Raw genomic sequence first — 26,842 nt, forward strand, 5'->3', positions numbered from 1 at the left:
CCTAAGTGAGATGGGTGGCAGCTTCTTCCACCTGCCTGGGCTGCCCTTTGTGCTATTAAGACTATACTTTCAGGGATCATTTCTATAGTTCTTAACTGAGGAAATGTGTTCGAAAGTGTCTGGTCTTCGCTAACCACGAGGAAGAGTTGAAGTGTTCTCTTCTGAGCATGAAGCAAGTGGACAGTGTTGCATTTATGCAGCTGCTGTCTGCTATTGATGACCGTTCCTCTCTCCCTTTCAGGAGGGTTGGAGGAAGGGAACACAAACTGAGTGGTTAGCTGCTTATTATTCTGGTGAAAAATAGAGACAGCTCCCCTGTTCTTAGGGTTGCTTGGTGTCTGTGCTGTCGATTATGTGGGTTCTGATTTGTTAGCTGTGCAAATCTCCACATGGACCAAACACCTTGCGTCGCCCCGGTAAACACAATTGGCCGTGGGCCCTTTTGTGCGCTGCCCTGGGGGACCCAAGCGACAAGTTCCGGCTGTTGCATGCTGGCCTACTTCCATTTCACAAAGGTTAAGCCATTCTGATTTGCCACTGTTTTTCATCTGGCGCAATCCTCGTGCTTCTGTGAAAACAACACTGTACTGCCTTTGAATCTGCCTATTCAGCTGGGTACTTTTCAGGTCCGACTCAAATGCTTGTCTGGCCAATGCGCGCAATACCCTTCCATCACATGCATTACGTTCTCATAAAAGTCACACCGCCATTGTTCACGTTGCCTCCCACTTATGCTTGCTCGAATTCCACTGCAAAGCTTCCCAGATATTGAATAACACTCATTGCCATCGTAATATGGCCACTCTGTTTACTGAGGCCAGCCTTGGCTGGGCCATGGGAGCCCCTTGTCTCTGTCATCCACACTGACGAATTTTATTGGCTGCTGGTTTTCAATATGTAAATTTACAAAGTACAGGCATTTTTGTCATCTTTTGCCAACGCTATGGAAAGGAAAGGTTTTCTATGGGGTTGCGGGAAAGGTTTTCCTATGCAGAAATGGGGGGGCTTTTTGTTGCCTTTGGGACGATAGATGCTTTCCCACCCTAAGTGAGATGGGTGGCAGCTTCTTCCACCTACCTGGGCTGCCCTTTGTGCTATTAAGACTATACTTTCAGGGATCATTTCTATAGTTCTTAACTGAGGAAATGTGTTCGAAAGTGTCTGGTCTTCGCTAACCACGAGGAAGAGTTGAAGTGTTCTCTTCTGAGCGTGAAGCAAGTGGACAGTGTTGCATTTATGCAGCTGCTGTCTGCTATTGATGACCGTTCCTCTCTCCCTTTCAGGAGGGTTGGAGGAAGGGAACACAAACTGAGTGGTTAGCTGCTTATTATTCTGGTGAAAAATAGAGACAGCTCCCCTGTTCTTAGGGTTGCTTGGTGTCTGTGCTGTCGATTATGTGGGTTCTGATTTGTTAGCTGTGCAAATCTCCACATGGACCAAACACCTTGCGTCGCCCCGGTAAACACAATTGGCCGTGGGCCCTTTTGTGCGCTGCCCTGGGGGACCCAAGCGACAAGTTCCGGCTGTTGCATGCTGGCCTACTTCCATTTCACAAAGGTTAAGCCATTCTGATTTGCCACTGTTTTCCATCTGGCGCAATCCTCGTGCTTCTGTGAAAACAACACTGTACTGCCCCTTTGGGGGATTTGAATCTGCCTATTCAGCTGGGTACTTTTCAGGTCTGACTCAAATGCTTGTCTGGCCAATGCGCGCAATACCCTTCCATCACATGCATTACGTTCTCATAAAAGTCACACCGCCATTGTTCACGTTGCCTCCCACTTATGCTTGCTCGAATTCCACTGCAAAGCTTCCCAGATATTGAATAACACTCATTGCCATCGTAATATGGCCACTCTGTTTACTGAGGCCAGCCTTGGCTGGGCCATGGGAGCCCCTTGTCTCTGTCATCCACACTGACGAATTTTATTGGCTGCTGGTCTTCAATATGTAAATTTACAAAGTACAGGCATTTTTGTCATCTTTTGCCAACGCTATGGATAGGAAATGTTTTCTATGGTGTTGCGGGAAAGGTTTTCCTATGCAGAAATGGAGGGGCTTTTTGTTGCCTTTGGGACGATAGACGCTTTCCCACCCTAAGTGATATGGGTGGCAGCTTCTTCCACCTGCCTGGGCTGCCCTTTGTGCTATTAAGACTATACTTTCAGGGATCATTTCTATAGTTCTTAACTGAGGAAATGTGTTCGAAAGTGTCTGGTCTTCGCTAACCACGAGGAAGAGTTGAAGTGTTCTCTTCTGAGCGTGAAGCAAGTGGACAGTGTTGCATTTATGCAGCTGCTGTCTGCTATTGATGACCGTTCCTCTCTCCCTTTCAGGAGGGTTGGAGGAAGGGAACACAAACTGAGTGGTTAGCTGATTATTATTCTGGTGAAAAATAGAGACAGCTCCCCTGTTCTTAGGGTTGCTTGGTGTCTGTGCTGTCGATTATGTGGGTTCTGATTTGTTAGCTGTGCAAATCTCCACATGGACCAAACACCTTGCGTCGCCCCGGTAAACACAATTGGCCGTGGGCCCTTTTGTGCGCTGCCCTGGGGGACCCAAGCGACAAGTTCCGGCTGTTGCATGCTGGCCTACTTCCATTTCACAAAGGTTAAGCCATTCTGATTTGCCACTGTTTTCCATCTGGCGCAATCCTCGTGCTTCTGTGAAAACAACACTGTACTGCCCCTTTGGGGGATTTGAATCTGCCTATTCAGCTGGGTACTTTTCAGGTCTGACTCAAATGCTTGTCTGGCCAATGCGCGCAATACCCTTCCATCACATGCATTACGTTCTCATAAAAGTCACACCGCCATTGTTCACGTTGCCTCCCACTTATGCTTGCTCGAATTCCACTACAAAGCTTCCCAGATATTGAATAACACTCATTGCCATCGTAATATGGCCACTCTGTTTACTGAGGCCAGCCTTGGCTGGGCCATGGGAGCCCCTTGTCTCTGTCATCCACACTGACAAATTTTATTGGCTGCTGGTCTTCAATATGTAAATTTACAAAGTACAGGCATTTTTGTCATCTTTTGCCAACGCTATGGAAAGGAAAGGTTTTCTATGGGGTTGCGGGAAAGGTTTTCCTATGCAGAAATGGGGGGGCTTTTTGTTGCCTTTGGGACGATAGATGCTTTCCCACCCTAAGTGAGATGGGTGGCAGCTTCTTCCACCTGCCTGGGCTGCCCTTTGTGCTATTAAGACTATACTTTCAGGGATCATTTCTATAGTTCTTAACTGAGGAAATGTGTTCGAAAGTGTCTGGTCTTCGCTAACCACGAGGAAGAGTTGAAGTGTTCTCTTCTGAGCGTGAAGCAAGTGGACAGTGTTGCATTTATGCAGCTGCTGTCTGCTATTGATGACCGTTCCTCTCTCCCTTTCAGGAGGGTTGGAGGAAGGGAACACAAACTGAGTGGTTAGCTGCTTATTATTCTGGTGAAAAATAGAGACAGCTCCCCTGTTTTTAGGGTTGCTTGGTGTCTGTGCTGTCGATTATGTGGGTTCTGATTTGTTAGCTGTGCAAATCTCCACATGGACCAAACACCTTGCGTCGCCCCGGTAAACACAATTGGCCGTGGGCCCTTTTGTGCGCTGCCCTGGGGGACCCAAGCGACAAGTTCCGGCTGTTGCATGCTGGCCTACTTCCATTTCACAAAGGTTAAGCCATTCTGATTTGCCACTGTTTTTCATCTGGCGCAATCCTCGTGCTTCTGTGAAAACAACACTGTACTGCCTTTGAATCTGCCTATTCAGCTGGGTACTTTTCAGGTCCGACTCAAATGCTTGTCTGGCCAATGCGCGCAATACCCTTCCATCACATGCATTACGTTCTCATAAAAGTCACACCGCCATTGTTCACGTTGCCTCCCACTTATGCTTGCTCGAATTCCACTGCAAAGCTTCCCAGATATTGAATAACACTCATTGCCATCGTAATATGGCCACTCTGTTTACTGAGGCCAGCCTTGGCTGGGCCATGGGAGCCCCTTGTCTCTGTCATCCACACTGACGAATTTTATTGGCTGCTGGTTTTCAATATGTAAATTTACAAAGTACAGGCATTTTTGTCATCTTTTGCCAACGCTATGGAAAGGAAAGGTTTTCTATGGGGTTGCGGGAAAGGTTTTCCTATGCAGAAATGGGGGGGCTTTTTGTTGCCTTTGGGACGATAGATGCTTTCCCACCCTAAGTGAGATGGGTGGCAGCTTCTTCCACCTACCTGGGCTGCCCTTTGTGCTATTAAGACTATACTTTCAGGGATCATTTCTATAGTTCTTAACTGAGGAAATGTGTTCGAAAGTGTCTGGTCTTCGCTAACCACGAGGAAGAGTTGAAGTGTTCTCTTCTGAGCGTGAAGCAAGTGGACAGTGTTGCATTTATGCAGCTGCTGTCTGCTATTGATGACCGTTCCTCTCTCCCTTTCAGGAGGGTTGGAGGAAGGGAACACAAACTGAGTGGTTAGCTGCTTATTATTCTGGTGAAAAATAGAGACAGCTCCCCTGTTCTTAGGGTTGCTTGGTGTCTGTGCTGTCGATTATGTGGGTTCTGATTTGTTAGCTGTGCAAATCTCCACATGGACCAAACACCTTGCGTCTCCCCGGTAAACACAATTGGCCGTGGGCCCTTTTGTGCGCTGCCCTGGGGGACCCAAGCGACAAGTTCCGGCTGTTGCATGCTGGCCTACTTCCATTTCACAAAGGTTAAGCCATTCTGATTTGCCACTGTTTTTCATCTGGCGCAATCCTCGTGCTTCTGTGAAAACAACACTGTACTGCCTTTGAATCTGCCTATTCAGCTGGGTACTTTTCAGGTCCGACTCAAATGCTTGTCTGGCCAATGCGCGCAATACCCTTCCATCACATGCATTACGTTCTCATAAAAGTCACACCGCCATTGTTCACGTTGCCTCCCACTTATGCTTGCTCGAATTCCACTGCAAAGCTTCCCAGATATTGAATAACACTCATTGCCATCGTAATATGGCCACTCTGTTTACTGAGGCCAGCCTTGGCTGGGCCATGGGAGCCCCTTGTCTCTGTCATCCACACTGACGAATTTTATTGGCTGCTGGTCTTCAATATGTAAATTTACAAAGTACAGGCATTTTTGTCATCTTTTGCCAACGCTATGGATAGGAAATGTTTTCTATGGTGTTGCGGGAAAGGTTTTCCTATGCAGAAATGGAGGGGCTTTTTGTTGCCTTTGGGACGATAGACGCTTTCCCACCCTAAGTGATATGGGTGGCAGCTTCTTCCACCTGCCTGGGCTGCCCTTTGTGCTATTAAGACTATACTTTCAGGGATCATTTCTATAGTTCATAACTGAGGAAATGTGTTCGAAAGTGTCTGGTCTTCGCTAACCACGAGGAAGAGTTGAAGTGTTCAGCTATTGATGACCGTTCCTCTCTCTCCCTTTCAGGAGGGTTGGAGGAAGGGAACACAAACTGAGTGGTTAGCTGCTTATTATTCTGGTGAAAAATAGAGACAGCTCCCCTGTTCTTAGGGTTGCTTGGTGTCTGTGCTGTCGATTATGTGGGTTCTGATTTGTTAGCTGTGCAAATCTCCACATGGACCAAACACCTTGCGTCGCCCCGGTAAACACAATTGGCCGTGGGCCCTTTTGTGCGCTGCCCTGGGGGACCCAAGCGACAAGTTCCGGCTGTTGCATGCTGGCCTACTTCCATTTCACAAAGGTTAAGCCATTCTGATTTGCCACTGTTTTCCATCTGGCGCAATCCTCGTGCTTCTGTGAAAACAACACTGTACTGCCCCTTTGGGGGATTTGAATCTGCCTATTCAGCTGGGTACTTTTCAGGTCCGACTCAAATGCTTGTCTGGCCAATGCGCGCAATACCCTTCCATCACATGCATTACGTTCTCATAAAAGTCACACCGCCATTGTTCACGTTGCCTCCCACTTATGCTTGCTCGAATTCCACTGCAAAGCTTCCCAGATATTGAATAACACTCATTGCCATCGTAATATGGCCACTCTGTTTACTGAGGCCAGCCTTGGCTGGGCCATGGGAGCCCCTTGTCTCTGTCATCCACACTGACAAATTTTATTGGCTGCTGGTCTTCAATATGTAAATTTACAAAGTACAGGCATTTTTGTCATCTTTTGCCAACGCTATGGAAAGGAAAGGTTTTCTATGGGGTTGCGGGAAAGGTTTTCCTATGCAGAAATGGGGGGGCTTTTTGTTGCCTTTGGGACGATAGATGCTTTCCCACCCTAAGTGAGATGGGTGGCAGCTTCTTCCACCTGCCTGGGCTGCCCTTTGTGCTATTAAGACTATACTTTCAGGGATCATTTCTATAGTTCTTAACTGAGGAAATGTGTTCGAAAGTGTCTGGTCTTCGCTAACCACGAGGAAGAGTTGAAGTGTTCTCTTCTGAGCGTGAAGCAAGTGGACAGTGTTGCATTTATGCAGCTGCTGTCTGCTATTGATGACCGTTCCTCTCTCCCTTTCAGGAGGGTTGGAGGAAGGGAACACAAACTGAGTGGTTAGCTGCTTATTATTCTGGTGAAAAATAGAGACAGCTCCCCTGTTCTTAGGGTTGCTTGGTGTCTGTGATGTCGATTATGTGGGTTCTGATTTGTTAGCTGTGCAAATCTCCACATGGACCAAACACCTTGCGTCGCCCCGGTAAACACAATTGGCCGTGGGCCCTTTTGTGCGCTGCCCTGGGGGACCCAAGCGACAAGTTCCGGCTGTTGCATGCTGGCCTACTTCCATTTCACAAAGGTTAAGCCATTCTGATTTGCCACTGTTTTTCATCTGGCGCAATCCTCGTGCTTCTGTGAAAACAACACTGTACTGCCTTTGAATCTGCCTATTCAGCTGGGTACTTTTCAGGTCCGACTCAAATGCTTGTCTGGCCAATGCGCGCAATACCCTTCCATCACATGCATTACGTTCTCATAAAAGTCACACCGCCATTGTTCACGTTGCCTCCCACTTATGCTTGCTCGAATTCCACTGCAAAGCTTCCCAGATATTGAATAACACTCATTGCCATCGTAATATGGCCACTCTGTTTACTGAGGCCAGCCTTGGCTGGGCCATGGGAGCCCCTTGTCTCTGTCATCCACACTGACGAATTTTATTGGCTGCTGGTCTTCAATATGTAAATTTACAAAGTACAGGGATTTTTGTCATCTTTTGCCAACGCTATGGATAGGAAATGTTTTCTATGGTGTTGCGGGAAAGGTTTTCCTATGCAGAAATGGAGGGGCTTTTTGTTGCCTTTGGGACGATAGACGCTTTCCCACCCTAAGTGAGATGGGTGGCAGCTTCTTCCACCTGCCTGGGCTGCCCTTTGTGCTATTAAGACTATACTTTCAGGGATCATTTCTATAGTTCTTAACTGAGGAAATGTGTTCGAAAGTGTCTGGTCTTCGCTAACCACGAGGAAGAGTTGAAGTGTTCTCTTCTGAGCGTGAAGCAAGTGGACAGTGTTGCATTTATGCAGCTGCTGTCTGCTATTGATGACCGTTCCTCTCTCCCTTTCAGGAGGGTTGGAGGAAGGGAACACAAACTGAGTGGTTAGCTGCTTATTATTCTGGTGAAAAATAGAGACAGCTCCCCTGTTCTTAGGGTTGCTTGGTGTCTGTGCTGTCGATTATGTGGGTTCTGATTTGTTAGCTGTGCAAATCTCCACATGGAACAAACACCTTGCGTCGCCCCGGTAAACACAATTGGCCATGGGCCCTTTTGTGCGCTGCCCTGGGGGACCCAAGCGACAAGTTCCGGCTGTTGCATGCTGGCCTACTTCCATTTCACAAAGGTTAAGCCATTCTGATTTGCCACTGTTTTCCATCTGGCGCAATCCTCGTGCTTCTGTGAAAACAACACTGTACTGCCTTTGAATCTGCCTATTCAGCTGGGTACTTTTCAGGTCCGACTCAAATGCTTGTCTGGCCAATGCGCGCAATACCCTTCCATCACATGCATTACGTTCTCATAAAAGTCACACCGCCATTGTTCACGTTGCCTCCCACTTATGCTTGCTCGAATTCCACTGCAAAGCTTCCCAGATATTGAATAACACTCATTGCCATCGTAATATGGCCACTCTGTTTACTGAGGCCAGCCTTGGCTGGGCCATGGGAGCCCCTTGTCTCTGTCATCCACACTGACGAATTTTATTGGCTGCTGGTCTTCAATATGTAAATTTACAAAGTACAGGCATTTTTGTCATCTTTTGCCAACGCTATGGATAGGAAATGTTTTCTATGGGGTTGCGGGAAAGGTTTTCCTATGCAGAAATGGAGGGGCTTTTTGTTGCCTTTGGGACGATAGACGCTTTCCCACCCTAAGTGAGATGGGTGGCAGCTTCTTCCACCTGCCTGGGCTGCCCTTTGTGCTATTAAGACTATACTTTCAGGGATCATTTCTATAGTTCTTAACTGAGGAAATGTGTTCGAAAGTGTCTGGTCTTCGCTAACCACGAGGAAGAGTTGAAGTGTTCTCTTCTGAGCGTGAAGCAAGTGGACAGTGTTGCATTTATGCAGCTGCTGTCTGCTATTGATGACCGTTCCTCTCTCCCTTTCAGGAGGGTTGGAGGAAGGGAACACAAACTGAGTGGTTAGCTGCTTATTATTCTGGTGAAAAATAGAGACAGCTCCCCTGTTCTTAGGGTTGCTTGGTGTCTGTGCTGTCGATTATGTGGGTTCTGATTTGTTAGCTGTGCAAATCTCCACATGGACCAAACACCTTGCGTCTCCCCGGTAAACACAATTGGCCGTGGGCCCTTTTGTGCGCTGCCCTGGGGGACCCAAGCGACAAGTTCCGGCTGTTGCATGCTGGCCTACTTCCATTTCACAAAGGTTAAGCCATTCTGATTTGCCACTGTTTTTCATCTGGCGCAATCCTCGTGCTTCTGTGAAAACAACACTGTACTGCCTTTGAATCTGCCTATTCAGCTGGGTACTTTTCAGGTCCGACTCAAATGCTTGTCTGGCCAATGCGCGCAATACCCTTCCATCACATGCATTACGTTCTCATAAAAGTCACACCGCCATTGTTCACGTTGCCTCCCACTTATGCTTGCTCGAATTCCACTGCAAAGCTTCCCAGATATTGAATAACACTCATTGCCATCGTAATATGGCCACTCTGTTTACTGAGGCCAGCCTTGGCTGGGCCATGGGAGCCCCTTGTCTCTGTCATCCACACTGACGAATTTTATTGGCTGCTGGTCTTCAATATGTAAATTTACAAAGTACAGGCATTTTTGTCATCTTTTGCCAACGCTATGGATAGGAAATGTTTTCTATGGCGTTGCGGGAAAGGTTTTCCTATGCAGAAATGGAGGGGCTTTTTGTTGCCTTTGGGACGATAGACGCTTTCCCACCCTAAGTGATATGGGTGGCAGCTTCTTCCACCTGCCTGGGCTGCCCTTTGCGCTATTAAGACTATACTTTCAGGGATCATTTCTATAGTTCATAACTGAGGAAATGTGTTCGAAAGTGTCTGGTCTTCGCTAACCACGAGGAAGAGTTGAAGTGTTCAGCTATTGATGACCGTTCCTCTCTCTCCCTTTCAGGAGGGTTGGAGGAAGGGAACACAAACTGAGTGGTTAGCTGCTTATTATTCTGGTGAAAAATAGAGACAGCTCCCCTGTTCTTAGGGTTGCTTGGTGTCTGTGCTGTCGATTATGTGGGTTCTGATTTGTTAGCTGTGCAAATCTCCACATGGACCAAACACCTTGCGTCGCCCCGGTAAACACAATTGGCCGTGGGCCCTTTTGTGCGCTGCCCTGGGGGACCCAAGCGACAAGTTCCGGCTGTTGCATGCTGGCCTACTTCCATTTCACAAAGGTTAAGCCATTCTGATTTGCCACTGTTTTCCATCTGGCGCAATCCTCGTGCTTCTGTGAAAACAACACTGTACTGCCCCTTTGGGGGATTTGAATCTGCCTATTCAGCTGGGTACTTTTCAGGTCTGACTCAAATGCTTGTCTGGCCAATGCGCGCAATACCCTTCCATCACATGCATTACGTTCTCATAAAAGTCACACCGCCATTGTTCACGTTGCCTCCCACTTATGCTTGCTCGAATTCCACTGCAAAGCTTCCCAGATATTGAATAACACTCATTGCCATCGTAATATGGCCACTCTGTTTACTGAGGCCAGCCTTGGCTGGGCCATGGGAGCCCCTTGTCTCTGTCATCCACACTGACGAATTTTATTGGCTGCTGGTCTTCAATATGTAAATTTACAAAGTACAGGCATTTTTGTCATCTTTTGCCAACGCTATGGATAGGAAATGTTTTCTATGGTGTTGCGGGAAAGGTTTTCCTATGCAGAAATGGAGGGGCTTTTTGTTGCCTTTGGGACGATAGACGCTTTCCCACCCTAAGTGATATGGGTGGCAGCTTCTTCCACCTGCCTGGGCTGCCCTTTGTGCTATTAAGACTATACTTTCAGGAATCATTTCTATAGTTCTTAACTGAGGAAATGTGTTCGAAAGTGTCTGGTCTTCGCTAACCACGAGGAAGAGTTGAAGTGTTCTCTTCTGAGCGTGAAGCAAGTGGACAGTGTTGCATTTATGCAGCTGCTGTCTGCTATTGATGACCGTTCCTCTCTCCCTTTCAGGAGGGTTGGAGGAAGGGCACACAAACTGAGTGGTTAGCTGCTTATTATTCTGGTGAAAAATAGAGACAGCTCCCCTGTTCTTAGGGTTGCTTGGTGTCTGTGCTGTCGATTATGTGGGTTCTGATTTGTTAGCTGTGCAAATCTCCACATGGACCAAACACCTTGCGTCGCCCCGGTAAACACAATTGGCCGTGGGCCCTTTTGTGCGCTGCCCTGGGGGACCCAAGCGACAAGTTCCGGCTGTTGCATGCTGGCCTACTTCCATTTCACAAAGGTTAAGCCATTCTGATTTGCCACTGTTTTTCATCTGGCGCAATCCTCGTGCTTCTGTGAAAACAACACTGTACTGCCTTTGAATCTGCCTATTCAGCTGGGTACTTTTCAGGTCCGACTCAAATGCTTGTCTGGCCAATGCGCGCAATACCCTTCCATCACATGCATTACGTTCTCATAAAAGTCACACCGCCATTGTTCACGTTGCCTCCCACTTATGCTTGCTCGAATTCCACTGCAAAGCTTCCCAGATATTGAATAACACTCATTGCCATCGTAATATGGCCACTCTGTTTACTGAGGCCAGCCTTGGCTGGGCCATGGGAGCCCCTTGTCTCTGTCATCCACACTGACGAATTTTATTGGCTGCTGGTCTTCAATATGTAAATTTACAAAGTACAGGCATTTTTGTCATCTTTTGCCAACGCTATGGATAGGAAATGTTTTCTATGGTGTTGCGGGAAAGGTTTTCCTATGCAGAAATGGAGGGGCTTTTTGTTGCCTTTGGGACGATAGACGCTTTCCCACCCTAAGTGAGATGGGTGGCAGCTTCTTCCACCTGCCTGGGCTGCCCTTTGTGCTATTAAGACTATACTTTCAGGGATCATTTCTATAGTTCTTAACTGAGGAAATGTGTTCGAGGTTAGCGAAGACGAGGAAGAGTTGAAGTGTTCTCTTCTGAGCGTGAAGCAAGTGGACAGTGTTGCATTTATGCAGCTGCTGTCTGCTATTGATGACCGTTCCTCTCTCCCTTTCAGGAGGGTTGGAGGAAGGGAACACAAACTGAGTGGTTAGCTGCTTATTATTCTGGTGAAAAATAGAGACAGCTCCCCTGTTCTTAGGGTTGCTTGGTGTCTGTGCTGTCGATTATGTGGGTTCTGATTTGTTAGCTGTGCAAATCTCCACATGGACCAAACACCTTGCGTCGCCCCGGTAAACACAATTGGCCGTGGGCCCTTTTGTGCGCTGCCCTGGGGGACCCAAGCGACAAGTTCCGGCTGTTGCATGCTGGCCTACTTCCATTTCACAAAGGTTAAGCCATTCTGATTTGCCACTGTTTTCCATCTGGCGCAATCCTCGTGCTTCTGTGAAAACAACACTGTACTGCCCCTTTGGGGGATTTGAATCTGCCTATTCAGCTGGGTACTTTTCAGGTCCGACTCAAATGCTTGTCTGGCCAATGCGCGCAATACCCTTCCATCACATGCATTACGTTCTCATAAAAGTCACACCGCCATTGTTTACGTTGCCTCCCACTTATGCTTGCTTGAATTCCACTGCAAAGCTTCCCAGATATTGAATAACACTCATTGCCATCGTAATATGGCCACTCTGTTTACTGAGGCCAGCCTTGGCTGGGCCATGGGAGCCCCTTGTCTCTGTCATCCACACTGACGAATTTTATTGGCTGCTGGTCTTCAATATGTAAATTTACAAAGTACAGGCATTTTTGTCATCTTTTGCCAACGCTATGGATAGGAAATGTTTTCTATGGTGTTGCGGGAAAGGTTTTCCTATGCAGAAATGGAGGGGCTTTTTGTTGCCTTTGGGACGATAGACGCTTTCCCACCCTAAGTGATATGGGTGGCAGCTTCTTCCACCTGCCTGGGCTGCCCTTTGTGCTATTAAGACTATACTTTCAGGGATCATTTCTATAGTTCTTAACTGAGGAAATGTGTTCGAAAGTGTCTGGTCTTCGCTAACCACGAGGAAGAGTTGAAGTGTTCTCTTCTGAGCGTGAAGCAAGTGGACAGTGTTGCATTTATGCAGCTGCTGTCTGCTATTGATGACCGATGACCGTTCCTCTCTCTCTCCCTTTCAGGAGGGTTGGAGGAAGGGAACACAAACTGAGTGGTTAGCTGCTTATTATTCTGGTGAAAAATAGAGACAGCTCCCCTGTTCTTAGGGTTGCTTGTTGTCTGTGCTGTCGATTATGTGGGTTCTGATTTGTTAGCTGTGCAAATCTCCACATGGACCAAACACCTTGCGTCGCCCCGGTAAACACAATTGGCCGTGGGCCCTTTTGTGCGCTGCCCTGGGGGACCCAAGCGACAAGTTCCGGCTGTTGCATGCTGGCCTACTTCCATTTCACAAAGGTTAAGCCATTATGATTTGCCACTGTTTTTCATCTGGCGCAATCCTCGTGCTTCTGTGAAAACAACACTGTACTGCCTTTGAATCTGCCTATTCAGCTGGGTACTTTTCAGGTCCGACTCAAATGCTTGTCTGGCCAATGCGCGCAATACCCTTCCATCACATGCATTACGTTCTCATAAAAGTCACACCGCCATTGTTCACGTTGCCTCCCACTTATGCTTGCTCGAATTCCACTGCAAAGCTTCCCAGATATTGAATAACACTCATTGCCATCGTAATATGGCCACTCTGTTTACTGAGGCCAGCCTTGGCTGGGCCATGGGAGCCCCTTGTCTCTGTCATCCACACTGACGAATTTTATTGGCTGCTGGTCTTCAATATGTAAATTTACAAAGTACAGGCATTTTTGTCATCTTTTGCCAACGCTATGGATAGGAAATGTTTTCTATGGTGTTGCGGGAAAGGTTTTCCTATGCAGAAATGGAGGGGCTTTTTGTTGCCTTTGGGACGATAGACGCTTTCCCACCCTAAGTGAGATGGGTGGCAGCTTCTTCCACCTGCCTGGGCTGCCCTTTGTGCTATTAAGACTATACTTTCAGGGATCATTTCTATAGTTCTTAACTGAGGAAATATGTTCGAGGTTAGCGAAGACGAGGAAGAGTTGAAGTGTTCTCTTCTGAGCGTGAAGCAAGTGGACAGTGTTGCATTTATGCAGCTGCTGTCTGCTATTGATGACCGTTCCTCTCTCCCTTTCAGGAGGGTTGGAGGAAGGGAACACAAACTGAGTGGTTAGCTGCTTATTATTCTGGTGAAAAATAGAGACAGCTCCCCTGTTCTTAGGGTTGCTTGGTGTCTGTGCTGTCGATTATGTGGGTTCTGATTTGTTAGCTGTGCAAATCTCCACATGGACCAAACACCTTGCGTCGCCCCGGTAAACACAATTGGCCGTGGGCCCTTTTGTGCGCTGCCCTGGGGGACCCAAGCGACAAGTTCCGGCTGTTGCATGCTGGCCTACTTCCATTTCACAAAGGTTAAGCCATTCTGATTTGCCACTGTTTTCCATCTGGCGCAATCCTCGTGCTTCTGTGAAAACAACACTGTACTGCCCCTTTGGGGGATTTGAATCTGCCTATTCAGCTGGGTACTTTTCAGGTCCGACTCAAATGCTTGTCTGGCCAATGCGCGCAATACCCTTCCATCACATGCATTACGTTCTCATAAAAGTCACACCGCCATTGTTTACGTTGCCTCCCACTTATGCTTGCTCGAATTCCACTGCAAAGCTTCCCAGATATTGAATAACACTCATTGCCATCGTAATATGGCCACTCTGTTTACTGAGGCCAGCCTTGGCTGGGCCATGGGAGCCCCTTGTCTCTGTCATCCACACTGACGAATTTTATTGGCTGCTGGTCTTCAATATGTAAATTTACAAAGTACAGGCATTTTTGTCATCTTTTGCCAACGCTATGGAAAGGAAAGGTTTTCTATGGGGTTGCGGGAAAGGTTTTCCTATGCAGAAATGGGGGGGCTTTTTGTTGCCTTTGGGACGATAGATGCTTTCCCACCCTAAGTGAGATGGGTGGCAGCTTCTTCCACCTACCTGGGCTGCCCTTTGTGCTATTAAGACTATACTTTCAGGGATCATTTCTATAGTTCTTAACTGAGGAAATGTGTTGGAAAGTGTCTGGTCTTCGCTAACCACGAGGAAGAGTTGAAGTGTTCTCTTCTGAGCGTGAAGCAAGTGGACAGTGTTGCATTTATGCAGCTGCTGTCTGCTATTGATGACCGTTCCTCTCTCCCTTTCAGGAGGGTTGGAGGAAGGGAACACAAACTGAGTGGTTAGCTGCTTATTATTCTGGTGAAAAATAGAGACAGGTCCCCTGTTCTTAGGGTTGCTTGGTGTCTGTGCTGTCGATTATGTGGGTTCTGATTTGTTAGCTGTGCAAATCTCCACATGGACCAAACACCTTGCGTCGCCCCAGTAAACACAATTGGCCGTGGGCCCTTTTGTGCGCTGCCCTGGGGGACCCAAGCGACAAGTTCCGGCTGTTGCATGCTGGCCTACTTCCATTTCACAAAGGTTAAGCCATTCTGATTTGCCACTGTTTTTCATCTGGCGCAATCCTCGTGCTTCTGTGAAAACAACACTGTACTGCCTTTGAATCTGCCTATTCAGCTGGGTACTTTTCAGGTCCGACTCAAATGCTTGTCTGGCCAATGCGCGCAATACCCTTCCATCACATGCATTACGTTCTCATAAAAGTCACACCGCCATTGTTCACGTTGCCTCCCACTTATGCTTGCTCGAATTCCACTGCAAAGCTTCCCAGATATTGAATAACACTCATTGCCATCGTAATATGGCCACTCTGTTTACTGAGGCCAGCCTTGGCTGGGCCATGGGAGCCCCTTGTCTCTGTCATCCACACTGACGAATTTTATTGGCTGCTGGTCTTCAATATGTAAATTTACAAAGTACAGGCATTTTTGTCATCTTTTGCCAACGCTATGGATAGGAAATGTTTTCTATGGTGTTGCGGGAAAGGTTTTCCTATGCAGAAATGGAGGGGCTTTTTGTTGCCTTTGGGACGATAGACGCTTTCCCACCCTAAGTGAGATGGGTGGCAGCTTCTTCCACCTGCCTGGGCTGCCCTTTGTGCTATTAAGACTATACTTTCAGGGATCATTTCTATAGTTCTTAACTGAGGAAATGTGTTCGAGGTTAGCGAAGACGAGGAAGAGTTGAAGTGTTCTCTTCTGAGCGTGAAGCAAGTGGACAGTGTTGCATTTATGCAGCTGCTGTCTGCTATTGATGACCGTTCCTCTCTCCCTTTCAGGAGGGTTGGAGGAAGGGAACACAAACTGAGTGGTTAGCTGCTTATTATTCTGGTGAAAAATAGAGACAGCTCCCCTGTTCTTAGGGTTGCTTGGTGTCTGTGCTGTCGATTATGTGGGTTCTGATTTGTTAGCTGTGCAAATCTCCACATGGACCAAACACCTTGCGTCGCCCCGGTAAACACAATTGGCCGTGGGCCCTTTTGTGCGCTGCCCTGGGGGACCCAAGCGACAAGTTCCGGCTGTTGCATGCTGGCCTACTTCCATTTCACAAAGGTTAAGCCATTCTGATTTGCCACTGTTTTCCATCTGGCGCAATCCTCGTGCTTCTGTGAAAACAACACTGTACTGCCCCTTTGGGGGATTTGAATCTGCCTATTCAGCTGGGTACTTTTCAGGTCCGACTCAAATGCTTGTCTGGCCAATGCGCGCAATACCCTTCCATCACATGCATTACGTTCTCATAAAAGTCACACCGCCATTGTTTACGTTGCCTCCCACTTATGCTTGCTTGAATTCCACTGCAAAGCTTCCCAGATATTGAATAACACTCATTGCCATCGTAATATGGCCACTCTGTTTACTGAGGCCAGCCTTGGCTGGGCCATGGGAGCCCCTTGTCTCTGTCATCCACACTGACGAATTTTATTGGCTGCTGGTCTTCAATATGTAAATTTACAAAGTACAGGCATTTTTGTCATCTTTTGCCAACGCTATGGATAGGAAATGTTTTCTATGGTGTTGCGGGAAAGGTTTTCCTATGCAGAAATGGAGGGGCTTTTTGTTGCCTTTGGGACGATAGACGCTTTCCCACCCTAAGTGATATGGGTGGCAGCTTCTTCCACCTGCCTGGGCTGCCCTTTGTGCTATTAAGACTATACTTTCAGGGATCATTTCTATAGTTCTTAACTGAGGAAATGTGTTCGAAAGTGTCTGGTCTTCGCTAACCACGAGGAAGAGTTGAAGTGTTCTCTTCTGAGCGTGAAGCAAGTGGACAGTGTTGCATTTATGCAGCTGCTGTCTGCTATTGATGACCGATGACCGTTCCTCTCTCTCTCCCTTTCAGGAGGGTTGGAGGAAGGGAACACAAACTGAGTGGTTAGCTGCTTATTATTCTGGTGAAAAATAGAGACAGCTCCCCTGTTCTTAGGGTTGCTTGTTGTCTGTGCTGTCGATTATGTGGGTTCTGATTTGTTAGCTGTGCAAATCTCCACATGGACCAAACACCTTGCGTCGCCCCGGTAAACACAATTGGCCGTGGGCCCTTTTGTGCGCTGCCCTGGGGGACCCAAGCGACAAGTTCCGGCTGTTGCATGCTGGCCTACTTCCATTTCACAAAGGTTAAGCCATTCTGATTTGCCACTGTTTTTCATCTGGCGCAATCCTCGTGCTTCTGTGAAAACAACACTGTACTGCCTTTGAATCTGCCTATTCAGCTGGGTACTTTTCAGGTCCGACTCAAATGCTTGTCTGGCCAATGCGCGCAATACCCTTCCATCACATGCATTACGTTCTCATAAAAGTCACACCGCCATTGTTCACGTTGCCTCCCACTTATGCTTGCTCGAATTCCACTGCAAAGCTTCCCAGATATTGAATAACACTCATTGCCATCGTAATATGGCCACTCTGTTTACTGAGGCCAGCCTTGGCTGGGCCATGGGAGCCCCTTGTCTCTGTCATCCACACTGACGAATTTTATTGGCTGCTGGTCTTCAATATGTAAATTTACAAAGTACAGGCATTTTTGTCATCTTTTGCCAACGCTATGGATAGGAAATGTTTTCTATGGTGTTGCGGGAAAGGTTTTCCTATGCAGAAATGGAGGGGCTTTTTGTTGCCTTTGGGACGATAGACGCTTTCCCACCCTAAGTGAGATGGGTGGCAGCTTCTTCCACCTGCCTGGGCTGCCCTTTGTGCTATTAAGACTATACTTTCAGGGATCATTTCTATAGTTCTTAACTGAGGAAATGTGTTCGAGGTTAGCGAAGACGAGGAAGAGTTGAAGTGTTCTCTTCTGAGCGTGAAGCAAGTGGACAGTGTTGCATTTATGCAGCTGCTGTCTGCTATTGATGACCGTTCCTCTCTCCCTTTCAGGAGGGTTGGAGGAAGGGAACACAAACTGAGTGGTTAGCTGCTTATTATTCTGGTGAAAAATAGAGACAGCTCCCCTGTTCTTAGGGTTGCTTGGTGTCTGTGCTGTCGATTATGTGGGTTCTGATTTGTTAGCTGTGCAAATCTCCACATGGACCAAACACCTTGCGTCGCCCCGGTAAACACAATTGGCCGTGGGCCCTTTTGTGCGCTGCCCTGGGGGACCCAAGCGACAAGTTCCGGCTGTTGCATGCTGGCCTACTTCCATTTCACAAAGGTTAAGCCATTCTGATTTGCCACTGTTTTCCATCTGGCGCAATCCTCGTGCTTCTGTGAAAACAACACTGTACTGCCCCTTTGGGGGATTTGAATCTGCCTATTCAGCTGGGTACTTTTCAGGTCCGACTCAAATGCTTGTCTGGCCAATGCGCGCAATACCCTTCCATCACATGCATTACGTTCTCATAAAAGTCACACCGCCATTGTTTACGTTGCCTCCCACTTATGCTTGCTTGAATTCCACTGCAAAGCTTCCCAGATATTGAATAACACTCATTGCCATCGTAATATGGCCACTCTGTTTACTGAGGCCAGCCTTGGCTGGGCCATGGGAGCCCCTTGTCTCTGTCATCCACACTGACGAATTTTATTGGCTGCTGGTCTTCAATATGTAAATTTACAAAGTACAGGCATTTTTGTCATCTTTTGCCAACGCTATGGAAAGGAAAGGTTTTCTATGGGGTTGCGGGAAAGGTTTTCCTATGCAGAAATGGGGGGGCTTTTTGTTGCCTTTGGGACGATAGATGCTTTCCCACCCTAAGTGAGATGGGTGGCAGCTTCTTCCACCTACCTGGGCTGCCCTTTGTGCTATTAAGACTATACTTTCAGGGATCATTTCTATAGTTCTTAACTGAGGAAATGTGTTCGAAAGTGTCTGGTCTTCGCTAACCACGAGGAAGAGTTGAAGTGTTCTCTTCTGAGCGTGAAGCAAGTGGACAGTGTTGCATTTATGCAGCTGCTGTCTGCTATTGATGACCGTTCCTCTCTCCCTTTCAGGAGGGTTGGAGGAAGGGAACACAAACTGAGTGGTTAGCTGCTTATTATTCTGGTGAAAAATAGAGACAGGTCCCCTGTTCTTAGGGTTGCTTGGTGTCTGTGCTGTCGATTATGTGGGTTCTGATTTGTTAGCTGTGCAAATCTCCACATGGACCAAACACCTTGCGTCGCCCCAGTAAACACAATTGGCCGTGGGCCCTTTTGTGCGCTGCCCTGGGGGACCCAAGCGACAAGTTCCGGCTGTTGCATGCTGGCCTACTTCCATTTCACAAAGGTTAAGCCATTCTGATTTGCCACTGTTTTCCATCTGGCGCAATCCTCGTGCTTCTGTGAAAACAACACTGTACTGCCCCTTTGGGGGATTTGAATCTGCCTATTCAGCTGGGTACTTTTCAGGTCCGACTCAAATGCTTGTCTGGCCAATGCGCGCAATACCCTTCCATCACATGCATTACGTTCTCATAAAAGTCACACCGCCATTGTTCACGTTGCCTCCCACTTATGCTTGCTCGAATTCCACTGCAAAGCTTCCCAGATATTGAATAACACTCATTGCCATCGTAATATGGCCACTCTGTTTACTGAGGCCAGCCTTGGCTGGGCCATGGGAGCCCCTTGTCTCTGTCATCCACACTGACGAATTTTATTGGCTGCTGGTCTTCAATATGTAAATTTACAAAGTACAGGCATTTTTGTCATCTTTTGCCAACGCTATGGAAAGGAAAGGTTTTCTATGGGGTTGCGGGAAAGGTTTTCCTATGCAGAAATGGGGGGGCTTTTTGTTGCCTTTGGGACGATAGATGCTTTCCCACCCTAAGTGAGATGGGTGGCAGCTTCTTCCACCTACCTGGGCTGCCCTTTGTGCTATTAAGACTATACTTTCAGGGATCATTTCTATAGTTCTTAACTGAGGAAATGTGTTGGAAAGTGTCTGGTCTTCGCTAACCACGAGGAAGAGTTGAAGTGTTCTCTTCTGAGCGTGAAGCAAGTGGACAGTGTTGCATTTATGCAGCTGCTGTCTGCTATTGATGACCGTTCCTCTCTCCCTTTCAGGAGGGTTGGAGGAAGGGAACACAAACTGAGTGGTTAGCTGCTTATTATTCTGGTGAAAAATAGAGACAGCTCCCCTGTTCTTAGGGTTGCTTGGTGTCTGTGCTGTCGATTATGTGGGTTCTGATTTGTTAGCTGTGCAAATCTCCACATGGACCAAACACCTTGCGTCGCCCCGGTAAACACAATTGGCCGTGGGCCCTTTTGTGCGCTGCCCTGGGGGACCCAAGCGACAAGTTCCGGCTGTTGCATGCTGGCCTACTTCCATTTCACAAAGGTTAAGCCATTCTGATTTGCCACTGTTTTTCATCTGGCGCAATCCTCGTGCTTCTGTGAAAACAACACTGTACTGCCTTTGAATCTGCCTATTCAGCTGGGTACTTTTCAGGTCCGACTCAAATGCTTGTCTGGCCAATGCGCGCAATACCCTTCCATCACATGCATTACGTTCTCATAAAAGTCACACCGCCATTGTTCACGTTGCCTCCCACTTATGCTTGCTCGAATTCCACTGCAAAGCTTCCCAGATATTGAATAACACTCATTGCCATCGTAATATGGCCACTCTGTTTACTGAGGCCAGCCTTGGCTGGGCCATGGGAGCCCCTTGTCTCTGTCATCCACACTGACGAATTTTATTGGCTGCTGGTCTTCAATATGTAAATTTACAAAGTACAGGCATTTTTGTCATCTTTTGCCAACGCTATGGATAGGAAATGTTTTCTATGGTGTTGCGGGAAAGGTTTTCCTATGCAGAAATGGAGGGGCTTTTTGTTGCCTTTGGGACGATAGACGCTTTCCCACCCTAAGTGAGATGGGTGGCAGCTTCTTCCACCTGCCTGGGCTGCCCTTTGTGCTATTAAGACTATACTTTCAGGGATCATTTCTATAGTTCTTAACTGAGGAAATGTGTTCGAGGTTAGCGAAGACGAGGAAGAGTTGAAGTGTTCTCTTCTGAGCGTGAAGCAAGTGGACAGCGTTGCATTTATGCAGCTGCTGTCTGCTATTGATGACCGTTCCTCTCTCCCTTTCAGGAGGGTTGGAGGAAGGGAACACAAACTGAGTGGTTAGCTGCTTATTATTCTGGTGAAAAATAGAGACAGCTCCCCTGTTCTTAGGGTTGCTTGGTGTCTGTGCTGTCGATTATGTGGGTTCTGATTTGTTAGCTGTGCAAATCTCCACATGGACCAAACACCTTGCGTCGCCCCGGTAAACACAATTGGCCGTGGGCCCTTTTGTGCGCTGCCCTGGGGGACCCAAGCGACAAGTTCCGGCTGTTGCATGCTGGCCTACTTCCATTTCACAAAGGTTAAGCCATTCTGATTTGCCACTGTTTTCCATCTGGCGCAATCCTCGTGCTTCTGTGAAAACAACACTGTACTGCCCCTTTGGGGGATTTGAATCTGCCTATTCAGCTGGGTACTTTTCAGGTCCGACTCAAATGCTTGTCTGGCCAATGCGCGCAATACCCTTCCATCACATGCATTACGTTCTCATAAAAGTCACACCGCCATTGTTTACGTTGCCTCCCACTTATGCTTGCTTGAATTCCACTGCAAAGCTTCCCAGATATTGAATAACACTCATTGCCATCGTAATATGGCCACTCTGTTTACTGAGGCCAGCCTTGGCTGGGCCATGGGAGCCCCTTGTCTCTGTCATCCACACTGACGAATTTTATTGGCTGCTGGTCTTCAATATGTAAATTTACAAAGTACAGGCATTTTTGTCATCTTTTGCCAACGCTATGGATAGGAAATGTTTTCTATGGTGTTGCGGGAAAGGTTTTCCTATGCAGAAATGGAGGGGCTTTTTGTTGCCTTTGGGACGATAGACGCTTTCCCACCCTAAGTGATATGGGTGGCAGCTTCTTCCACCTGCCTGGGCTGCCCTTTGTGCTATTAAGACTATACTTTCAGGGATCATTTCTATAGTTCTTAACTGAGGAAATGTGTTCGAAAGTGTCTGGTCTTCGCTAACCACGAGGAAGAGTTGAAGTGTTCTCTTCTGAGCGTGAAGCAAGTGGACAGTGTTGCATTTATGCAGCTGCTGTCTGCTATTGATGACCGATGACCGTTCCTCTCTCTCTCCCTTTCAGGAGGGTTGGAGGAAGGGAACACAAACTGAGTGGTTAGCTGCTTATTATTCTGGTGAAAAATAGAGACAGCTCCCCTGTTCTTAGGGTTGCTTGTTGTCTGTGCTGTCGATTATGTGGGTTCTGATTTGTTAGCTGTGCAAATCTCCACATGGACCAAACACCTTGCGTCGCCCCGGTAAACACAATTGGCCGTGGGCCCTTTTGTGCGCTGCCCTGGGGGACCCAAGCGACAAGTTCCGGCTGTTGCATGCTGGCCTACTTCCATTTCACAAAGGTTAAGCCATTCTGATTTGCCACTGTTTTTCATCTGGCGCAATCCTCGTGCTTCTGTGAAAACAACACTGTACTGCCTTTGAATCTGCCTATTCAGCTGGGTACTTTTCAGGTCCGACTCAAATGCTTGTCTGGCCAATGCGCGCAATACCCTTCCATCACATGCATTACGTTCTCATAAAAGTCACACCGCCATTGTTCACGTTGCCTCCCACTTATGCTTGCTCGAATTCCACTGCAAAGCTTCCCAGATATTGAATAACACTCATTGCCATCGTAATATGGCCACTCTGTTTACTGAGGCCAGCCTTGGCTGGGCCATGGGAGCCCCTTGTCTCTGTCATCCACACTGACGAATTTTATTGGCTGCTGGTCTTCAATATGTAAATTTACAAAGTACAGGCATTTTTGTCATCTTTTGCCAACGCTATGGATAGGAAATGTTTTCTATGGTGTTGCGGGAAAGGTTTTCCTATGCAGAAATGGAGGGGCTTTTTGTTGCCTTTGGGACGATAGACGCTTTCCCACCCTAAGTGAGATGGGTGGCAGCTTCTTCCACCTGCCTGGGCTGCCCTTTGTGCTATTAAGACTATACTTTCAGGGATCATTTCTATAGTTCTTAACTGAGGAAATGTGTTCGAGGTTAGCGAAGACGAGGAAGAGTTGAAGTGTTCTCTTCTGAGCGTGAAGCAAGTGGACAGTGTTGCATTTATGCAGCTGCTGTCTGCTATTGATGACCGTTCCTCTCTCCCTTTCAGGAGGGTTGGAGGAAGGGAACACAAACTGAGTGGTTAGCTGCTTATTATTCTGGTGAAAAATAGAGACAGCTCCCCTGTTCTTAGGGTTGCTTGGTGTCTGTGCTGTCGATTATGTGGGTTCTGATTTGTTAGCTGTGCAAATCTCCACATGGACCAAACACCTTGCGTCGCCCCGGTAAACACAATTGGCCGTGGGCCCTTTTGTGCGCTGCCCTGGGGGACCCAAGCGACAAGTTCCGGCTGTTGCATGCTGGCCTACTTCCATTTCACAAAGGTTAAGCCATTCTGATTTGCCACTGTTTTCCATCTGGCGCAATCCTCGTGCTTCTGTGAAAACAACACTGTACTGCCCCTTTGGGGGATTTGAATCTGCCTATTCAGCTGGGTACTTTTCAGGTCCGACTCAAATGCTTGTCTGGCCAATGCGCGCAATACCCTTCCATCACATGCATTACGTTCTCATAAAAGTCACACCGCCATTGTTTACGTTGCCTCCCACTTATGCTTGCTTGAATTCCACTGCAAAGCTTCCCAGATATTGAATAACACTCATTGCCATCGTAATATGGCCACTCTGTTTACTGAGGCCAGCCTTGGCTGGGCCATGGGAGCCCCTTGTCTCTGTCATCCACACTGACGAATTTTATTGGCTGCTGGTCTTCAATATGTAAATTTACAAAGTACAGGCATTTTTGTCATCTTTTGCCAACGCTATGGAAAGGAAAGGTTTTCTATGGGGTTGCGGGAAAGGTTTTCCTATGCAGAAATGGGGGGGCTTTTTGTTGCCTTTGGGACGATAGATGCTTTCCCACCCTAAGTGAGATGGGTGGCAGCTTCTTCCACCTACCTGGGCTGCCCTTTGTGCTATTAAGACTATACTTTCAGGGATCATTTCTATAGTTCTTAACTGAGGAAATGTGTTCGAAAGTGTCTGGTCTTCGCTAACCACGAGGAAGAGTTGAAGTGTTCTCTTCTGAGCGTGAAGCAAGTGGACAGTGTTGCATTTATGCAGCTGCTGTCTGCTATTGATGACCGTTCCTCTCTCCCTTTCAGGAGGGTTGGAGGAAGGGAACACAAACTGAGTGGTTAGCTGCTTATTATTCTGGTGAAAAATAGAGACAGGTCCCCTGTTCTTAGGGTTGCTTGGTGTCTGTGCTGTCGATTATGTGGGTTCTGATTTGTTAGCTGTGCAAATCTCCACATGGACCAAACACCTTGCGTCGCCCCAGTAAACACAATTGGCCGTGGGCCCTTTTGTGCGCTGCCCTGGGGGACCCAAGCGACAAGTTCCGGCTGTTGCATGCTGGCCTACTTCCATTTCACAAAGGTTAAGCCATTCTGATTTGCCACTGTTTTCCATCTGGCGCAATCCTCGTGCTTCTGTGAAAACAACACTGTACTGCCCCTTTGGGGGATTTGAATCTGCCTATTCAGCTGGGTACTTTTCAGGTCCGACTCAAATGCTTGTCTGGCCAATGCGCGCAATACCCTTCCATCACATGCATTACGTTCTCATAAAAGTCACACCGCCATTGTTCACGTTGCCTCCCACTTATGCTTGCTCGAATTCCACTGCAAAGCTTCCCAGATATTGAATAACACTCATTGCCATCGTAATATGGCCACTCTGTTTACTGAGGCCAGCCTTGGCTGGGCCATGGGAGCCCCTTGTCTCTGTCATCCACACTGACGAATTTTATTGGCTGCTGGTCTTCAATATGTAAATTTACAAAGTACAGGCATTTTTGTCATCTTTTGCCAACGCTATGGAAAGGAAAGGTTTTCTATGGGGTTGCGGGAAAGGTTTTCCTATGCAGAAATGGGGGGGCTTTTTGTTGCCTTTGGGACGATAGATGCTTTCCCACCCTAAGTGAGATGGGTGGCAGCTTCTTCCACCTACCTGGGCTGCCCTTTGTGCTATTAAGACTATACTTTCAGGGATCATTTCTATAGTTCTTAACTGAGGAAATGTGTTGGAAAGTGTCTGGTCTTCGCTAACCACGAGGAAGAGTTGAAGTGTTCTCTTCTGAGCGTGAAGCAAGTGGACAGTGTTGCATTTATGCAGCTGCTGTCTGCTATTGATGACCGTTCCTCTCTCCCTTTCAGGAGGGTTGGAGGAAGGGAACACAAACTGAGTGGTTAGCTGCTTATTATTCTGGTGAAAAATAGAGACAGCTCCCCTGTTCTTAGGGTTGCTTGGTGTCTGTGCTGTCGATTATGTGGGTTCTGATTTGTTAGCTGTGCAAATCTCCACATGGACCAAACACCTTGCGTCGCCCCGGTAAACACAATTGGCCGTGGGCCCTTTTGTGCGCTGCCCTGGGGGACCCAAGCGACAAGTTCCGGCTGTTGCATGCTGGCCTACTTCCATTTCACAAAGGTTAAGCCATTCTGATTTGCCACTGTTTTTCATCTGGCGCAATCCTCGTGCTTCTGTGAAAACAACACTGTACTGCCTTTGAATCTGCCTATTCAGCTGGGTACTTTTCAGGTCCGACTCAAATGCTTGTCTGGCCAATGCGCGCAATACCCTTCCATCACATGCATTACGTTCTCATAAAAGTCACACCGCCATTGTTCACGTTGCCTCCCACTTATGCTTGCTCGAATTCCACTGCAAAGCTTCCCAGATATTGAATAACACTCATTGCCATCGTAATATGGCCACTCTGTTTACTGAGGCCAGCCTTGGCTGGGCCATGGGAGCCCCTTGTCTCTGTCATCCACACTGACGAATTTTATTGGCTGCTGGTCTTCAATATGTAAATTTACAAAGTACAGGCATTTTTGTCATCTTTTGCCAACGCTATGGATAGGAAATGTTTTCTATGGTGTTGCGGGAAAGGTTTTCCTATGCAGAAATGGAGGGGCTTTTTGTTGCCTTTGGGACGATAGACGCTTTCCCACCCTAAGTGAGATGGGTGGCAGCTTCTTCCACCTGCCTGGGCTGCCCTTTGTGCTATTAAGACTATACTTTCAGGGATCATTTCTATAGTTCTTAACTGAGGAAATGTGTTCGAGGTTAGCGAAGACGAGGAAGAGTTGAAGTGTTCTCTTCTGAGCGTGAAGCAAGTGGACAGTGTTGCATTTATGCAGCTGCTGTCTGCTATTGATGACCGTTCCTCTCTCCCTTTCAGGAGGGTTGGAGGAAGGGAACACAAACTGAGTGGTTAGCTGCTTATTATTCTGGTGAAAAATAGAGACAGCTCCCCTGTTCTTAGGGTTGCTTGGTGTCTGTGCTGTCGATTATGTGGGTTCTGATTTGTTAGCTGTGCAAATCTCCACATGGACCAAACACCTTGCGTCGCCCCGGTAAACACAATTGGCCGTGGGCCCTTTTGTGCGCTGCCCTGGGGGACCCAAGCGACAAGTTCCGGCTGTTGCATGCTGGCCTACTTCCATTTCACAAAGGTTAAGCCATTCTGATTTGCCACTGTTTTCCATCTGGCGCAATCCTCGTGCTTCTGTGAAAACAACACTGTACTGCCCCTTTGGGGGATTTGAATCTGCCTATTCAGCTGGGTACTTTTCAGGTCCGACTCAAATGCTTGTCTGGCCAATGCGCGCAATACCCTTCCATCACATGCATTACGTTCTCATAAAAGTCACACCGCCATTGTTTACGTTGCCTCCCACTTATGCTTGCTTGAATTCCACTGCAAAGCTTCCCAGATATTGAATAACACTCATTGCCATCG

General features: G+C 47.6%; 14 non-coding genes and 12 pseudogenes across 14 annotated transcripts; all 26 read left to right on the forward strand.

Moving 5' to 3' along the window:
- Positions 1 to 57: 57 nt before the first annotated feature.
- On the forward strand, positions 58 to 275 carry LOC138490365 (small nucleolar RNA U3). Its single transcript, XR_011275400.1, has one exon. It is a non-coding gene; the product is annotated as a small nucleolar RNA U3 (small nucleolar RNA).
- An 824-nt stretch (positions 276 to 1,099) lies between these two features.
- On the forward strand, positions 1,100 to 1,317 carry LOC138490170 (small nucleolar RNA U3). Its single transcript, XR_011275225.1, has one exon. It is a non-coding gene; the product is annotated as a small nucleolar RNA U3 (small nucleolar RNA).
- An 835-nt stretch (positions 1,318 to 2,152) lies between these two features.
- Positions 2,153 to 2,370, forward strand: LOC138490171 (small nucleolar RNA U3). The gene has a single exon (XR_011275226.1). It is a non-coding gene; the product is annotated as a small nucleolar RNA U3 (small nucleolar RNA).
- Positions 2,371 to 3,205: 835 nt separating this feature from the next.
- On the forward strand, positions 3,206 to 3,423 carry LOC138490172 (small nucleolar RNA U3). Its single transcript, XR_011275227.1, has one exon. It is a non-coding gene; the product is annotated as a small nucleolar RNA U3 (small nucleolar RNA).
- Positions 3,424 to 4,247: 824 nt separating this feature from the next.
- Positions 4,248 to 4,465, forward strand: LOC138490173 (small nucleolar RNA U3). Its single transcript, XR_011275228.1, has one exon. It is a non-coding gene; the product is annotated as a small nucleolar RNA U3 (small nucleolar RNA).
- Positions 4,466 to 5,289: 824 nt separating this feature from the next.
- On the forward strand, positions 5,290 to 5,458 carry LOC138490528 (small nucleolar RNA U3; annotated as a pseudogene).
- Positions 5,459 to 6,293: 835 nt separating this feature from the next.
- On the forward strand, positions 6,294 to 6,511 carry LOC138490175 (small nucleolar RNA U3). Its single transcript, XR_011275229.1, has one exon. It is a non-coding gene; the product is annotated as a small nucleolar RNA U3 (small nucleolar RNA).
- Positions 6,512 to 7,335: 824 nt separating this feature from the next.
- Positions 7,336 to 7,553, forward strand: LOC138490176 (small nucleolar RNA U3). Its single transcript, XR_011275230.1, has one exon. It is a non-coding gene; the product is annotated as a small nucleolar RNA U3 (small nucleolar RNA).
- Positions 7,554 to 8,377: 824 nt separating this feature from the next.
- LOC138490177 (small nucleolar RNA U3) lies at positions 8,378 to 8,595 on the forward strand. Its single transcript, XR_011275231.1, has one exon. It is a non-coding gene; the product is annotated as a small nucleolar RNA U3 (small nucleolar RNA).
- Positions 8,596 to 9,419: 824 nt separating this feature from the next.
- On the forward strand, positions 9,420 to 9,588 carry LOC138490529 (small nucleolar RNA U3; annotated as a pseudogene).
- An 835-nt stretch (positions 9,589 to 10,423) lies between these two features.
- Positions 10,424 to 10,641, forward strand: LOC138490338 (small nucleolar RNA U3). The gene has a single exon (XR_011275377.1). It is a non-coding gene; the product is annotated as a small nucleolar RNA U3 (small nucleolar RNA).
- An 824-nt stretch (positions 10,642 to 11,465) lies between these two features.
- Positions 11,466 to 11,672, forward strand: LOC138490476 (small nucleolar RNA U3; annotated as a pseudogene).
- An 835-nt stretch (positions 11,673 to 12,507) lies between these two features.
- Positions 12,508 to 12,736, forward strand: LOC138490450 (small nucleolar RNA U3; annotated as a pseudogene).
- Positions 12,737 to 13,560: 824 nt separating this feature from the next.
- On the forward strand, positions 13,561 to 13,767 carry LOC138490474 (small nucleolar RNA U3; annotated as a pseudogene).
- Positions 13,768 to 14,602: 835 nt separating this feature from the next.
- Positions 14,603 to 14,820, forward strand: LOC138490303 (small nucleolar RNA U3). Its single transcript, XR_011275345.1, has one exon. It is a non-coding gene; the product is annotated as a small nucleolar RNA U3 (small nucleolar RNA).
- An 824-nt stretch (positions 14,821 to 15,644) lies between these two features.
- Positions 15,645 to 15,851, forward strand: LOC138490477 (small nucleolar RNA U3; annotated as a pseudogene).
- Positions 15,852 to 16,686: 835 nt separating this feature from the next.
- Positions 16,687 to 16,915, forward strand: LOC138490451 (small nucleolar RNA U3; annotated as a pseudogene).
- An 824-nt stretch (positions 16,916 to 17,739) lies between these two features.
- On the forward strand, positions 17,740 to 17,946 carry LOC138490479 (small nucleolar RNA U3; annotated as a pseudogene).
- Positions 17,947 to 18,781: 835 nt separating this feature from the next.
- On the forward strand, positions 18,782 to 18,999 carry LOC138490178 (small nucleolar RNA U3). The gene has a single exon (XR_011275232.1). It is a non-coding gene; the product is annotated as a small nucleolar RNA U3 (small nucleolar RNA).
- Positions 19,000 to 19,834: 835 nt separating this feature from the next.
- On the forward strand, positions 19,835 to 20,052 carry LOC138490304 (small nucleolar RNA U3). Its single transcript, XR_011275346.1, has one exon. It is a non-coding gene; the product is annotated as a small nucleolar RNA U3 (small nucleolar RNA).
- An 824-nt stretch (positions 20,053 to 20,876) lies between these two features.
- On the forward strand, positions 20,877 to 21,083 carry LOC138490469 (small nucleolar RNA U3; annotated as a pseudogene).
- An 835-nt stretch (positions 21,084 to 21,918) lies between these two features.
- Positions 21,919 to 22,147, forward strand: LOC138490452 (small nucleolar RNA U3; annotated as a pseudogene).
- Positions 22,148 to 22,971: 824 nt separating this feature from the next.
- LOC138490480 (small nucleolar RNA U3) lies at positions 22,972 to 23,178 on the forward strand (annotated as a pseudogene).
- An 835-nt stretch (positions 23,179 to 24,013) lies between these two features.
- On the forward strand, positions 24,014 to 24,231 carry LOC138490179 (small nucleolar RNA U3). Its single transcript, XR_011275233.1, has one exon. It is a non-coding gene; the product is annotated as a small nucleolar RNA U3 (small nucleolar RNA).
- An 835-nt stretch (positions 24,232 to 25,066) lies between these two features.
- Positions 25,067 to 25,284, forward strand: LOC138490305 (small nucleolar RNA U3). The gene has a single exon (XR_011275347.1). It is a non-coding gene; the product is annotated as a small nucleolar RNA U3 (small nucleolar RNA).
- An 824-nt stretch (positions 25,285 to 26,108) lies between these two features.
- LOC138490481 (small nucleolar RNA U3) lies at positions 26,109 to 26,315 on the forward strand (annotated as a pseudogene).
- Positions 26,316 to 26,842: the final 527 nt, after the last annotated feature.

The sequence above is a fragment of the Ambystoma mexicanum genome, chromosome 9 (assembly GCF_040938575.1).
Source record: "Ambystoma mexicanum isolate Mex_15411 chromosome 9, UKY_AmexF1_1, whole genome shotgun sequence".
Taxonomy (NCBI): domain Eukaryota; kingdom Metazoa; phylum Chordata; class Amphibia; order Caudata; family Ambystomatidae; genus Ambystoma; species Ambystoma mexicanum.